This window comes from Miniopterus natalensis, chromosome 6 (genome assembly GCF_054644295.1).
Source record: "Miniopterus natalensis isolate mMinNat1 chromosome 6, mMinNat1.hap1, whole genome shotgun sequence".
Classification (NCBI taxonomy): Eukaryota; Metazoa; Chordata; class Mammalia; order Chiroptera; family Miniopteridae; genus Miniopterus; species Miniopterus natalensis.
The window spans coordinates 27,490,427-27,505,189 of record NC_142086.1 but is presented as its reverse complement, the minus strand read 5'-3'; positions in this window follow the sequence as shown (position 1 = coordinate 27,505,189).

Below are 14,763 nucleotides of genomic sequence, written 5' to 3'. Positions count from 1 at the left end.
TTTTCTTTTGCTTCATACAGGTTCCTATTAGTAAATTGCTTTCAGGCAACAGGGTTCCTTAGCAACAGAATGAAAAGATGAGCTAAAGATGATAGCGATAGAATTGAATTGATTAAGTAGTAATTGTTGCAACAAAGGGCTTCTCTCCCGGATTCCCAGCCCCACAAAGCAAGTCTTCTGCCTCTTTATATGATTTCTCCCTTGCCTTTTCAGAACAGTTATGATTCTTCTTTCCTGAAATTTCCATTTTTCTGCAGCCTCATAGGGGATTGTAGAATGCTGTTAATTACAAACTGTTGGTGGGAACTAAAACATTTAAGATGTTTAACAAAAATGCATTTATTTATTTAAATAGATTGTTATGGTTACAACCCAAAAGTTACAAAGGGTTTACTGTGAGGTCTTTCTCCAACCCGTCCCCAGCCATCCAGTTCTCCTCTCCAAAGGCTATCAATGTTAGAGGTTCTTGAAGCAGTTGTTTAAGATTTATCTAACGGGCTGATTGGGGGGATTCATTTTTAAGATCAGCATCAGTAAGTGAATTTGTTCTTGTTGATTTTATTCTTTGTTAAATATCTGATTTCCATTCCTGAGCCTGTTCATCTCTTCTCCCATTTTCTCCATCATTTGCGAATTGATTATAGTGCGGAACTGAGTAAGAATGTCACTGGCTTTGTGACCTTCCAGACCTGATGCATACATTTCTTGGCTGTGAAATAGCAAAAACCCACACCTCTCAAGTTATATTACAGATTTAGTTAGGTAATATTTAAGGTCTTTTTAGTGTAATTTGTTATAAAATAGGAGATGTTCAATACTTAGTTCTCTGTTTTTCTAAATTTTAAAGAAGGAAACTATGTCTCAAAAAATCAAAGTTTTGTACATGTAAACATAGACATTTACCTTTTTTTTGCTAGATAAATGGAACTCAATATAAGAAACTTTCTTCACCTCTTCTCTGGTCAGGTGAATGAGGTAGACTGTCTAACTGGCTCATGCAGACCTGAACTCTCATTCTAGATTTTAATACGACTGAGCTATGTGATAATGGGCACCTCTACTTTCTGTATAATGAGACCAGTGGATTAGATTATTTCTGAGGCTCCTCATAGCTCTAAAATTGTACGATTCTATTTCCTCAATTTTTATTGCTATATGAAAGCCTTTCTGATTGGTAAAGTTGGTGGATAGCTGTATAATTGGTATCAAAGTCTTCCAGTGAGTCCACAAACGTGCTTATATTAAGTACATTCACAGCTCGATTTTCTGTGAACTCTTCCTTAGGTTTCCACTCTCTCTGTCTTTCTTCACTGAAAGATTACTGGAAAGAATTGTCTATACTTGTTATCTCTACTTATTTATCACCTATTGTCCAAAATCTCTTATAACCTAGTTTCTAACTTTATTGCCAGTCTGAAACTGCTTTAAAGTCACTGTATCCATTGTTTATTTGTGGCCTTCATATGCTTTTATTGAAGCACTTGACACCATTGGTCATTTACTCCTTCAAGCGCTGTTTTCCCTGACTTCCAGGAGACTAAATTTTCTTGGTTCTTCTACTCTGACCAATCTCAAAAAAATGCTGCCCAATAGAACTATTTGGGGTATTGGAAATGTTTTATACCTATGATGTCCAGTATGATACCACTAGCCACATGTGACTATTGATAGCTAGTGTGACTGAATTTTTCATTTTCATTTTAATTGATTTAAATAACTTCACGTGGCTAATGGCTACCCTATTGGACAGCACAGCTGTAGATCTTCTACAAGTATAGAACTCCTTAATTTGTCCTCTGCATTGGTAACCAAAGTACATCTCACTGCTTCAGTTACTATTTCTCTGAATATAACATCTATTCACCTCTAGCCCTATAATTTCCTACTACTTTCAGAGCAGCTTTTCTAGTTGCCTCATTTTACTTTTTAATTTTTTATCTTTTAATTACAATTGACATAAAATATTAGTTCCAGGTATACACCCCAGTGATTAGACATTATATAACCTACTAAGTGATCATTCTGATAAATCTCATACCTGTCTGACACCAAGTATAGTTATTAGAATGTTATTGACTATATTCCTGTGCTGTACTTTATATCACTGTGACTATTTTGTAACTACCAATTTGTACTTCCTAATCGTTTCACCTTTTTCACCCATCCTCCCAAACCCCATCCCATCTGGCAACCATCAAAATGTTTCCTGTATCTATGAGTCTATTTTTGTTCTGCTTGCTCACTTACTTTGTGTTTTAGATTCAATCATTGATAGATATGTATTCATTGCCATTTTATTGTTCATATTTCTTATCTTTTTTTCTTCTTCTTAAAGAAAACCCTTTAGCATTTCATGTAATACTGGCTTGGTGATGACAAACTCCTTTAGCTTTTTCTGTCTAGGAAGCTCTTTAACTGTCCTTTGATTCTAAATGACAGCTTTGAAGAGTGAAGTAATCGTGGTTGTAGGTCCTTGCTTTTCATCACTTTGAATATTTCTTGCCACTCTCTTCTGGCCTGTAGTGTTTCTGTTGAGAAATCAGCTGATAGTCTATGGAAGCCCCCCTTGTAGGTAACTAACTGCTTTTCTCTTGCTGCTTTTACAAATATCTCTTTGTCTTTAACCTTTTGCATTTTACTTATGCTATGTCTTGATGGGGGCTTCTTTTGGTTCACTTGTATGTTTATTTCCTTCACCAAATTAGGGAAGTTTTTCATATTATTTCTTCAAATAGGTTTTCACTTTCTTGCTCTCTCTCTTCTCCTTTGGCACCCCCATGATGTAAATGTTGGTATCCTTGAAGTTGTCCCAGAGGCTCCTTACACTGTCCTCATTTTTATGGATTCCTTTTTCTTTTTGCTCTTCTGATTGGGTGTTTTTTCCTTACAGTCCAAATCACTGATTTGATTCTAGGCTCCATCTACTCTACAGTTGATTCCCTGTAAATGATTCTTCATTTCAGTTAGTGTAGCCTTCATTTCTGACTGGTTCTTTGTCATGGTTTCCATGTCCTTTTTTATGCTGGGGATGTTCTCACTGCATTCGTCTAATTTTCTCCTAAGTTCATTGAGTGTCCTTATAGCCAGTGCTTTGAGCTCTGCATCTAGGAGATTGCTTGTCTCCATTTTGTTTAGTTCTTTTCTGGAGTTTTGTTCTTTTATTTGGGACATGTTTCTTTGTCTCCTCATTTTGGCAGTTTCACTGTGTTTGTTTATATGTATTAGGAAGAGCTGCTGCATCTCCTGGGCTTGGTAGAGTGGCCTAATGCAGTAGGTGCCCTCTAGGGTCCAGGGCACAGCCTCCCCATTCACCTGAGCTGGTTACTCACGTGTGCTCCCCTCCCCAGTATGGGCTGTGTACATCCTTCTGTTGTAGTTGAGCCTTTATTGCTGTTGGCACGTAAATGGGTAGGATTTACCCCCAGGTTAGTTGGCTGCAAAGACTTGCAAAAAAAAAGGGAAAAAACAAAACAAAGACTGGCTGTGAATACTGTGGAAGATCCACTGTGCAGGGACCCATCCCACAGAGCAGGGCTCTGGTGCCTGCTGAGTTAACCCTTTGAGTATGTCACTTATGAAGGTGGTTGGATGGTGCTTTGACATGATCTGAAGCTGTCCACCAGGTGCTCTGGCTCTGGGGCCTCCTGGGAAGTGCAGGCCAAGGTCAGCCACTGCCTGTGTTCTGCCTGGGGCCACCAGGCATGAGCTACAAAGTGATCTGCAGATGGCTGCTACTTGTGCTGGCCTTGGAAGTGCCCAGGAGAGGCCAAGCTAGGCACCAAGGCCAGCTGTTGCTAGTGCCGGGCCTGGGGCCACTTAGCGAGAGGTATGGGCAAGCTGAAGCCAGGTGCTGCTTGTTTGAGAGATTTTAGGAAAGTCTGAAGCATGAGGCAAGATAGACCATTTGTATGGAAAAGCCACTGGAAATAGATTGTGTGGGCCTGCAAGTTGGGTGGGGTGGGGTCTCAGAATCACCAGGGCAGGACAAACAGTGTTAGCCAGGTTGATGGAGACTGAGATATGGTGCCTGCCTCTGTGGGGGAAGGACTCAGTAAAGGAATAGTGGCCACTGCCAGCACTTCTGTCTGGGAGAAAGCTGCTCCTTGAGCTGTTGCCCTGATGTGAGACAGTTCAGTTCATCCTTCTATGTCCCAGGTGCCTTTCAAGCGACTGCCCCAGTACTGGAGCTTAGTGCCAGTGAGTCTTAGTGCACAGGCCCTTTAAGAGGAACTGCCTGGGGCTCCAGAAGCCTTCCATCTCACTCAGCCACAATCCCACAGCTTTTGTTTGTTTGTTTTTTGTTTTCTGTTAATCCTCACCAGAGGATATTTTTTCCATTGATTTTTTTTTAGAGAGAGTGGAAGGGAGGGAGCAAGGGGGAGAGAGAAAGAGAAAGGGAAAAATTGATCTGAGACAGACACATTGATTGATTGCCTCCTGCATGACTCCTAACTGGGGCCAGGGCTTGAATTTGTAACCCAGGTACATGCCCTTGACCAGGAACAGAACCCATGACCCTTCGGTTCATGGACTGACAGTCTAACCACTTAGCCACACTGGCTAGGGCTCCCCACTGGTTTTTACAGCCAGAAGTTATGGGGACTTCTCGCTCTGGCACTGGAACCCTGGGCGGGGGAGGCTGGGACCCCTTGCTCCTCAGGAGAGGCCTCTGCAGCCAAGATATCCTCCCGATTTTTATCACCACACTTGGGTGTGGAATCAGCCCATTCCTCATCTCTGCCCTTCCTACCAGTCTTGATGTGGCTTCTTCTTTATATCCTTAGTTATAGGACTTGTGTTCAGCTAGATTTCAGGCAGTTCTGAATGATGGTTTTTCTGTAGTTTAGTTGTAATTTTGATGTGGTTGTGGGAGGGTGTGAGAACCACATTTACCTACACCTCCATCTTGACCAGAAGCCCTGGGTGCCTTATTTTAAAATGTGTAACTCATCATGTTCCCTTCTCATTCTTTACCTTTGTGTAATCCTTTTTTTCTCATAATGCTACTATTACCTTAAGTGAAACCTTAGATCCTTTCAGACTTTTCTCTTTTCCAATCCTATCTACCCCAGCACAAGTGGATGTACCAATATACACATATGTAAACACAAAATCAGCTGTGAAAGTCTTGATGATTCTTTGCAATATTTCTTAAATATTTTTCTTCCTTTTCATGCCCCTGCCACTTCCCGGTTCAAATATGTGAAATATTTAACATTGTGTCTGACACATAACAGATGCTCAATAAATAGTAATTTCTTCCCTTTTTCCTCTTCTTTTCATTTCCTTCATCTTTCCTGAATGCTGTATTAGCTTCCTAGCCTCCAGGGCCCCTCTTCTATTTGTCTTTCTGAAACCTTGACATTAGATTAGTCCTTCCAAAGCATAACTCAAATTTCATTCTTGAGCTCAGAGACTTTTAGACTCTCTCAAATTCTGTAAGGTTAAATGTCTCTGCCCATCCCCACCTCCTCTCAGAAACTTTGATTCCTTGGTCCACACTGTAAGCATTTAGCAGTGTTTGAAATTATTTATGTGACCCCTCGATAAGATACAAGCTCCATGAGGACAGAAACTTTGTTCATCTTGTATTCCCAGAGACCAAAATATAGTCAGTGTAATGGTTAATGTTATGTGTCAACTTGACTGAGCCATGAGGTGCCCAGGTATTTGGTCAAACATTATTCTGGATGTGTCTGTGAGGTGAGGGTGTTTTTGATGAGGAAAGCAGATTGCCTCAGTTGGAGGGCTGAATAGAATAAGAAGCTTATCCTCCCTGAAGAGGGAACTTCAGCTGCCTGACTACCTTAAGCTAGGACAATAATCTTTTCCTGCCTTTGGACTGGAACTGAAACATTGACTCTTCTTCAGTGTTGAGCTTGCCAGCTTTCTGACTGGAACTTACATCAACATCTCTCTTGGGTCTCCAGCTTGCCAACTACAGATCTTGGGACTTCTCAGTCTCCTTAATTTCGTGAATCTATTTATTATTTTGCATATATCCTGTCGGTTCTATTTCTCTGGAGAACCTGAGTAATACAGATTTTGGCACTAGGAGTGGAATGCTACTGTAACAAATACCTTAAAATATGGAAGTGGCAATGGAGATGTGCAGTGGGTAGAGGCTGGAAGAGTTTTGAAGTGCATCTAGAAAAAGCCACAATTGCTGTGAAGGAACTGTTGGTGGATACGTGGACATTAAAGGTGATTCTGTTGAGAGCTCAGAAAGAAAAGAGAAGAGCTAGAGACAAAACTCCCATCTTCTTACAGAAATATATAACTAATCCTGAACAAAATGTTGGTGGAAATACAAAGCTTAAACGCCACTCCAGTGAGGTCTCAGACAGAAATGAGGAACAGGTTATTGGAAACAGGGAAAGTGATATTTGTTATAAAGTAGCAACGTGGCTGAACTGTGTTCTAGTGTTTTGTAGAGGGTAGAACTTGCAAGTGAAGACACTGGATATTTAGCAGAGGAGACTTCTAAGCAAAGTATTGAAAGTGTTGCTTGGGTCATCCTTACTGCTTGTAGTATAATGCAAGAGGAGAGAGATGAACTGAAGAAGGAACTGTTAAGCAAAAAGGAACCAGAACTTGGAAATTAGGAAAATTCTAAGCCTAGCTATATTGCAAAAAATGAGAAAGCTTGTTCTGAAGAGAACTCTAAGGGTGTGGTTAAACAACCATTTGATAGATCATGAGCGCAATGCATGGACTTAATCACCCATCTCAGCAGAAGCTAGGAATAGAGATGGGGCTATACCAGCGGAAACACTACCAGCTGGGACTAAAGACTAAACAAATGGGACAGAATGAAGGAAGACTGTCAGACTTTAGAGATTTTACAGGATAGGACCATAGAATTATTTGACTATGAACATGCTTTACCTGTCAAGAAAAGGGGGAAATGACTCAAAGGCTGTTCAGATTCAGGGCTGCCACTCACCACAGAACTAGGGGGCAGGGCTGGTTCTTCCTCTATGTCAAAGTGTGGGGCCCCCGCCTAGTACATCAGGGGCAGGGCCACCCTTGCAGCGAGCTGCATGGGTAGGGCTGCCCCACCCCACCCCAGAGCTGTGGAGGTAACATTCCCACCCCTGTGGGCCTGGGGGGCAGTGAGCTAATGGAATTTGCTTTGCTAAATTTTAGACTTGTGTGGGACCCATCACCCCCTCCTTCTTCCCTAGTTCTCCCTTTTGGGATGGGAGTGTCACCCCATTGTATTTTGAAAGTGCATAACTTTAGTTTTACGTGTTCACAGCTGGAGAACAGTATTGCCTCAGGGTGAATCATATCTTAAGTCTCACCCATACCTAGTTTAGGTGATATTTAAATGAAATTGTAGGTTTTAGAGAGGATGCTGCAGTGAGTTAAGACTTTTAGAGCTGTTGGGATAGAATGAATGTATTTTGCCCAAGAGAAGAACATGTATTTGGGGGGGCCAGGGGCCCACTCCCTGTGCCAAAACCTGTATTGGTTCGCTAGGGCTGCTATAACCACATATGATAGCCTGGGTGGCTTAAACAACAAAATTTTATTTCTCACAGTTCTGGAAGCTAGGAAGTCCAAAATAACGTTCTGACTGATTCTGTTTCTGGTAAGGGCTCTATTCCTGGCCTGCGTAGAGCCTCCTTCTCATTGTGTTCTCACATGACCTCTTTTTGTGTATCTGTGCTCACCAAGGGAGAGAACTAGATCTCTAGTGTCTTTTCTTAAAAGGGCACTAATCCCTTCAGACCCATGAACCCATTTAATGGTAATTACCTCCCAAAGGACAAATACCATCACATTGGGAGCTAGGGCTTCAACATATGAATTTCAGGAGACACAAGCATTCAGTTTATAGCAGTATATAGTAGGCACTCAATAAATATTATTTTAAGTAAGTGACATGGAAGGGTATCAAGGAAGAAAAATAATGGCATTTAAGATGGAATAGGTAGAATGTTCATTTACTTAAAACAATATTTAGTGTCTACTATATGTGGGCCTTTCTTTAAACTCCCAAAATATTTTTCTGGAACTTTCATATATATATAAATATTTAATATATATTTCATATATATATATTTTTTAATTTCAGAGACAGGAAGGGAGAAGGGAAAATAGAAACATCAATGATGAGAGAGAATCATTGATCAGCTGCCTCCTGCATTCCCCATATGGGGATCAAGCCTGAAACCTGGGCATGTGCCCTGATTGGGAATCGAACAGTGACCTCCTGCTTCATGGGTTGACGCTCAACCACTGAGCAACACTGGCCTGACTGGAACTTTCTTAAAACATTTTTCTACCTTGTTTTATAGAATTCTACTTGTTCTACCTCATCTACTGGACTCTAAGCATCCCAGATCAGGACTATGTCTGATTTCTCCGGTACCATATACAGTGCCTAATAAAATGCCTCCTCTAATGCTATATGTCAAAGCAAAGGAATGTGTTTGTGTTGGAACATACAGTTCATATTTCTTCCCCACAGTGACCTCATTGCCATAGTTATTTGTTCTCATGTGTGCTACCAATACTCAGCTCTGAGCCCCTGAAGGGTGAGGACCATGTTCTCATCATCTTTGTACTCCTCCATCCGTTACGAGACTGGGCATGTAATAGGTGTTTGTTAACTTATTTATCTGCCCAACATGATACCTGAAACACGGTCAGTGCTGAATAAAGAGTCGAAGTGTTTGTTGAACAAGTTCCTGACTGCTGCTTTATCTCCATTACGCTGTCGCCAACATTAATGGTCTGGCACCTCCACTGCTGTCCAACACCACAGATACTAGCTGGGAAACCTACTCGCTGCTGCTGCGGCCATCACAGCATCATCATAGATACTAGTTCCCCGTCGTGAGCATGCTCTAGTCTCCGCCACTGGCCCCTCCACTGCAGCTGCTCCCATTGGGATCTGCTTGGTTTTTCCTTTGTGTCCCGCTTATGATGTATATATACAAGTCCCTGTTCCCTCCGAGCTCATGCTGTTAATTATTCTCCAGGCTTCCTGCTGATGGTTTCTGCCTTATTCAGCTTCCATCAAAGCATCAGTTGAGTGGGTGTTACTGCTTTGCTTCTCAGCAGGAATGTCATTTGATGATTCAGTTAAGTGGCTGCTCTTTTTACTGTCAGAAGGAGCCTCTGCATTTACCTTCAGAGAACAATCTTCAGTAACCCCAGTTCCCCCTCCTTAGCTATGACTGATAGCTCATATGTATACTTTAACGCGCTCCTTTGCTACCTTTCTGCCCACTCACACAGATTTATAAGCCCTTTCCATCCTCATCAACTTAGTCAATTGCCACCCACAAGAATTTGTGTCATTTGCAAATGTAGAAATTTTGCTTTGCACCTTAAATTATAAAGATATTACAGGTTGTACTAATTCTCCCCTGCACAAGGATGCTGAGGTCCAGCTTGCACTTTGTTCATCGGAGTCTGGGGCCAGGCTCCGTCTGCCTCAGGAAAGGTGCTCCTTTTCTGATTTGCACGAAGATTCTGGTCATCACTAAGTGACGGGCCTGCAGTGGAGAACCCACCTAGTAAGGGCACTGTTTTCTAATTCACTCCTATTGGACTAGTAGCCCTGGTTATGCAGACCTGATCTTAGCATCAGGATAGGGACATAGCACTGACCCTGAGAGCTTCTAGGCTATGCTTCCCTTTCTTTACCTTTTCGGTTTTCAGAAACAGTGGAAAAATGAGTAGGAGACTCAATTTTATTAAATTATGAAAAAATATAAAACCATGAAAAAATAGTTTCTGTACCTATGTTCCAGTTAGCTATTGCTGCCTAACAAACTACCCCACGTGGTAGTGACTTACAACAACCTATTGGCTTAAAACAACCATTTTATTACATCTTACAATTCTGTTGCTCAGGAATTTGGACAAGGCTTGATTGACTCTTCTGCTGGTGGATGGGCTCGTCTAGAGGGTTCAAGATGGCTTCAGTGGGGGTCTGACACCCTGGTGAAGATGCCTTGAAGACTGGACTCATTCGAGACTGTCCAGTGCAGCACCCCCTTGTGACCTTTCCGGTATATAGCAGGGTGGTCGGACTTAGTGGCAGCTCAGGGACCCAAGGGAGGGTGTCCCACGGGCATCAGGCAGAAGCCACAGAGTCTTCTAAACATCACTTCTCCCACATTCTGAGGGTCAAACATGTTAGGAGGGCGGGCACAGCTTCATGGGAAGGTGAACTAGACTCCAGCCCTCAATGGGAGAAGCAGCAAAAAAAAGTTGGAGTTCTTTTTACTCCACCACGCTCTTCTACCAAGATTGAACCAATGTTAATATTTTGCCATATTTTCTTGTGACACAATTAGGAAAACCATTTTATTATAAAACCCGAATAAAGACCACCCGAAAGCCTTCATAAATATCATACCTAACAGTGAAATGTTAGTAGCTTTCTTTTTGAAGCCAAGAACCTGTCAGGTTCCAGGTTGTATTACATAGTACTAAGGCGTTGGCCAAAATAATACAAAATAAGGAAATAAAAGGGAAAGGAAGATAACTTTTCATTATTTATAGACCATATGGTTGTCTCCTTAGAAAATCCAAGAAACTCTATAATTTACTAGAAGCAAAATAACTCAGCAGTGTTGCTGGGTAAGCCTAACACTTTTTAAATTGGCCCCTTGTGCTTTCCGAACCATTGGCTGTTTTGCGGTTCTCCTGCTCTCAGGTCTGACAGGTGGTTGCTTCCTTCTTCTTCTATTATATTAGGACCATTATACTAGGTCTTAGCTGGGGGTTTGACCTCACACCTCCACTTGGGGGTTGAGACATCTTGTCACCCATATTTGCTGTAGAGTTGTCCATGGTGTTCCCTCTACAGTGGTTCTATTGGTTTTTATGCAGATGTTCAGAGAGATTTAAAACTAACGCTGTCTTCCCAGAATACCTGTAGATCAACAGCATTTTGATCTGGCAGCTACTCAGAGAAATTTCTTCTTCTTGGTACAGGTCATTTTTCTTTTTACTTTTATTATGAAATGATTATGGGTTCACAGGAAGTTACAAATAAGTGTACATGAAGGTTCCACGTGCCCTTCACGCTGCCTCCCCCAATATTGACAACTTGCATAACTGTAGGACAATATCAGACCTGGAAGTTGACATGGATACAACCCACAGCACTTATCCAGATTCCACCAGCTATACATGCACTGCTTGTGTGTGTGTGTGTTATTGTTTGTGCAGTTTTAACACATATGCAGCTTTGTGTGTAGCTACCACAGCAATCAAAACACAGATATCTGTTTTGTGACCGTAAAACACCCTCATGCTAAACTTTTATAGCCGCAGCCCCGCCTCCAGTCCTAACCTTGGCAGCCACTAATCTGTTCTTCATCTCTAAGATTGTGTTGAACAATGTTATATACAGAAAATCACACAGTATGTGTCCTTTTGAGATTGGGCTTTTTCACTCAACATTTTTAAGAATCTAAAGACTTCCCATTGTTTATTGACTCAAACTTAAATCTTTCCAGTTTCTCTTCCTAAATCTCGTATTTTGCCACATTTCCTTTAAATGATTGGTGATGCCCTCCTTTATTGCACAGTGCAAAAATTGTGCCCCTTTTACAAGTGGGACTCACAGGACTTTAATTCGTCAGTTCTTCTCTGAGGCACTTCTTAGGGGTGCTGAGACATTACTCTTAGGTTCTGTGAAATTGCAGTTAATAACTGGGAGAGGCGTTTTATAAAACACAACCCACTGATGAACCAGATTGATAGTTATTTACATAGTGGTAAATTTTAACAAATAGTTTGTCCAATCTGTTTTAGGCTAATAGGTGCTCAGGGGTCAAAAAGACATTGAGAGGTCATACAGTCAATGGCATTCCTAGAGGCAAAGCTGCAAAGATGATCTCCCATCACTGGCAGTTGAGAATCAATGCTGTGCTTGAAGGTTTCCTGTGGAAGAGATGATGTATTGTCTCCTAAAAACCTATACCAACATCTAACAGCCTTGACTATTATGAAGCCTACCATTAGCCAAAATCCTGCAAAACTTGATACTGAATGCCAAAGTAACTGGATATTTATATAACCAATATCTTGTAGACAGACCTCTGAAAACACACCTTTATTTCCCTCATATATTTTTTACATTGACAGTACTATATTTTAAAAATATTTTTCATAATATAAGCTGCATAGCTTTTTAGAATAAAAATATACTCTCATGTACCTGCTTTAGGACACTTGGTTAAACAACAAGCAATCTGTTTCCTTAATGGCCATCTCAAAAATGTGGCAAATTTTGCAGTGTGACTTGATAACATTCATGGAAATGGGTGATTATGTTATGACATTTTGCCTACCAAAGAACATTCTGACAATCAAGATACTAAATAGAACACAGCTTCAAATATTCAAACACTGCTTCCTGGCAAGTAAAAACTGTCTAAAACCATTAACGGATTTTGACTGTATATATTAAAAAATGATACAGCAGCTTAGTTCTTCTGTAAGTAGCATTTCTTTTCCAGAACGGGGCTGGCTCAGGTGAGCTGGAGAGCAGTGCAAGGAATAATTTCTTCCCTTTAGCTGTTAAGAAAAAAAAAAAAAAAAGCTAAAAAACGAAATTACTGCAATAACAGGGGCTTTGGAGAATGAAATAACTAAATGGAAAGAAGTGGAAGAGAGAGTGAAATAAATAAAGGGAGAATCATCTTTTCATTGTGCAGTCTTTGGAAGCAGAGAATGTGAACGAGTGCGTTGAAAAGCGACTTCATCTTTACGTGGCCCAAGGATAATTTTCACTGACTACCTGGGCACCCGTGGTGTCTGATTGCTTTGAGAACACACACACCTCAAGCTTCTTACCCTCTAAGAGAGGGTACTGCCTTTCACATGAAGCATGATTTTCAAAAACCCGTGCGCTTGCATGCACACACACACACACACACACACTTCAGCTGCAGCTGTCTCTGCCACTTGACACTTTGGGGACACCCCGTGGGCTTGGCAAGGCAGAGCATGAGAGCAGGGTCAAAAGGGCAACTCTTGTGGGTCCTGTGCCCCTGGCAGCATCTCAAGGCAGGGGTCCAGCCCCTGCCAGGGAAAGCTGGCAGCTGGTCTCCCAGGGTGGCGCAGGGCCTCCTCTTGGGCCAGGGTGACAAGCCTGAGAGCAGCTCTCTCCCAGCTCCCAAGACTTGACACCTGCTGCTGCTCCTGCTCCTTCGCTGCCCCAGGTTTGTTATAAGAAGCTTGGTCCAGGCAAAGTGGGAAAACATCTTTCTCTCATACTTTTAAAGAAAGGGGCTTGCCCCCTAGCCGGTTTGACTGAGTGGTTAGAGCGTTGGCCTGGGAACTAAAGGGTCCCCGGTACTCTGATGCAGACTCGATCCCCACCCTGGTTGGAGTGCTTGAGGGAGGCAACCGACCGATGTCTCTCTCACCTCGATGTTTCTCTCTCTCTCTTTCTCTCTCTCTCTCTGAAAAGCAAAGGAAAAAATATCTTTGGGTGAGGATTTTTAAAAAATAAAATAAAAATAAAGAAAGGGGCTTAACTAGAAAAAAAAAACAGAGGTGGGCTAATTTTACATATTATACAACAAATTCTTTTTCTTCTGGGGGTAAATTTATATCTTGTTGCACTGGGAGAATGTTTGGCAAAAAATTTGAAGAGTTCCCTTTCATTCCTGTATTGGAGGTCCTGAAGACCACTCCCAGGTTTGGTGACTCTAAAAGGACTTACAGGGCCCAACATATATAGTGTGTCCCAGAAAAATGTATACACACACTTTGAATAACTATAAAGGCAGTCTTTATTAAAATACATTTCATTTTCAAAATTGAGCCATCAGCTGTTAAAGTGTGTATATTTTTGGGGGGGAAGGGGACACCCTGTAGTTGTACTCATAGCTAAGCTTTAGCACAGTGACACAAAGTAAAATCAGCAAAGTGAAAGGGCAAACAGGTGAAGTCTGGACGAAACCTGTCTTAACCTTCCAAGAGTCCTTTCCCAATGAAGTCACGCAGGACATGCTTAATTCCTTCGACAGTGACTTGTGATAGCACGTGCAAAGTATTTATCACACCCTGGCCAGGTAGCTCGGTTGGTTAGAGCGTCATCCCAATACACAAAGGCTGTGGGTTCGATCCCCGGTCAGGGCACATACAGGAAGCAACCAATGAATGCATAAATAAGTGGAAAAACAAATTGGTATCTCTCTCTCTCTCTCCCTTTCTCTTTCTCTCTCTCAAATCAATAAAAAACAAACAAACAAGCAAAAACAAAGTTCTTACCAGGAAGCTCATTGGAGACCCAGTGCCACATTGGAGACCCGGAAAGACTTCATATTTAGGAATTGGTTAGGATAAAACCTTGACTTTTTAAGTTTTCAGAATGAGCTTACATACCCCCCCCCCACACACACACACCTTTAGTCTTGATAATTTATTTAGTAAGCAGCCTAGAAACACCAATCTCTATTTGGAAACAGCTATATTTAATAATCAAACTGCCTGACTAAGCAGAATGGTGAGTGAAGTACAAGCAAGCAATCCATCCACTGCTGCAAGTTTCAAATAATCTGGAAAGCGAAACGCAAGTCAACAGCAGTGAGAAGGGGTCTACGGTCCCATCTGCCTGGAGTGGGTGGAGCAAGCAGTCCCACTGCCCATGATGGGCTCTCTGCCAACTTGTAGCTGTCGACAAGCGAGGTTTCTTGTGATCAGTCATCTCAGATGCAATTAGTCCCCGCATTAGAAATGCAGAGCCCCCAGCAGCTTGGCTTCAGGTGGTTCCATCAG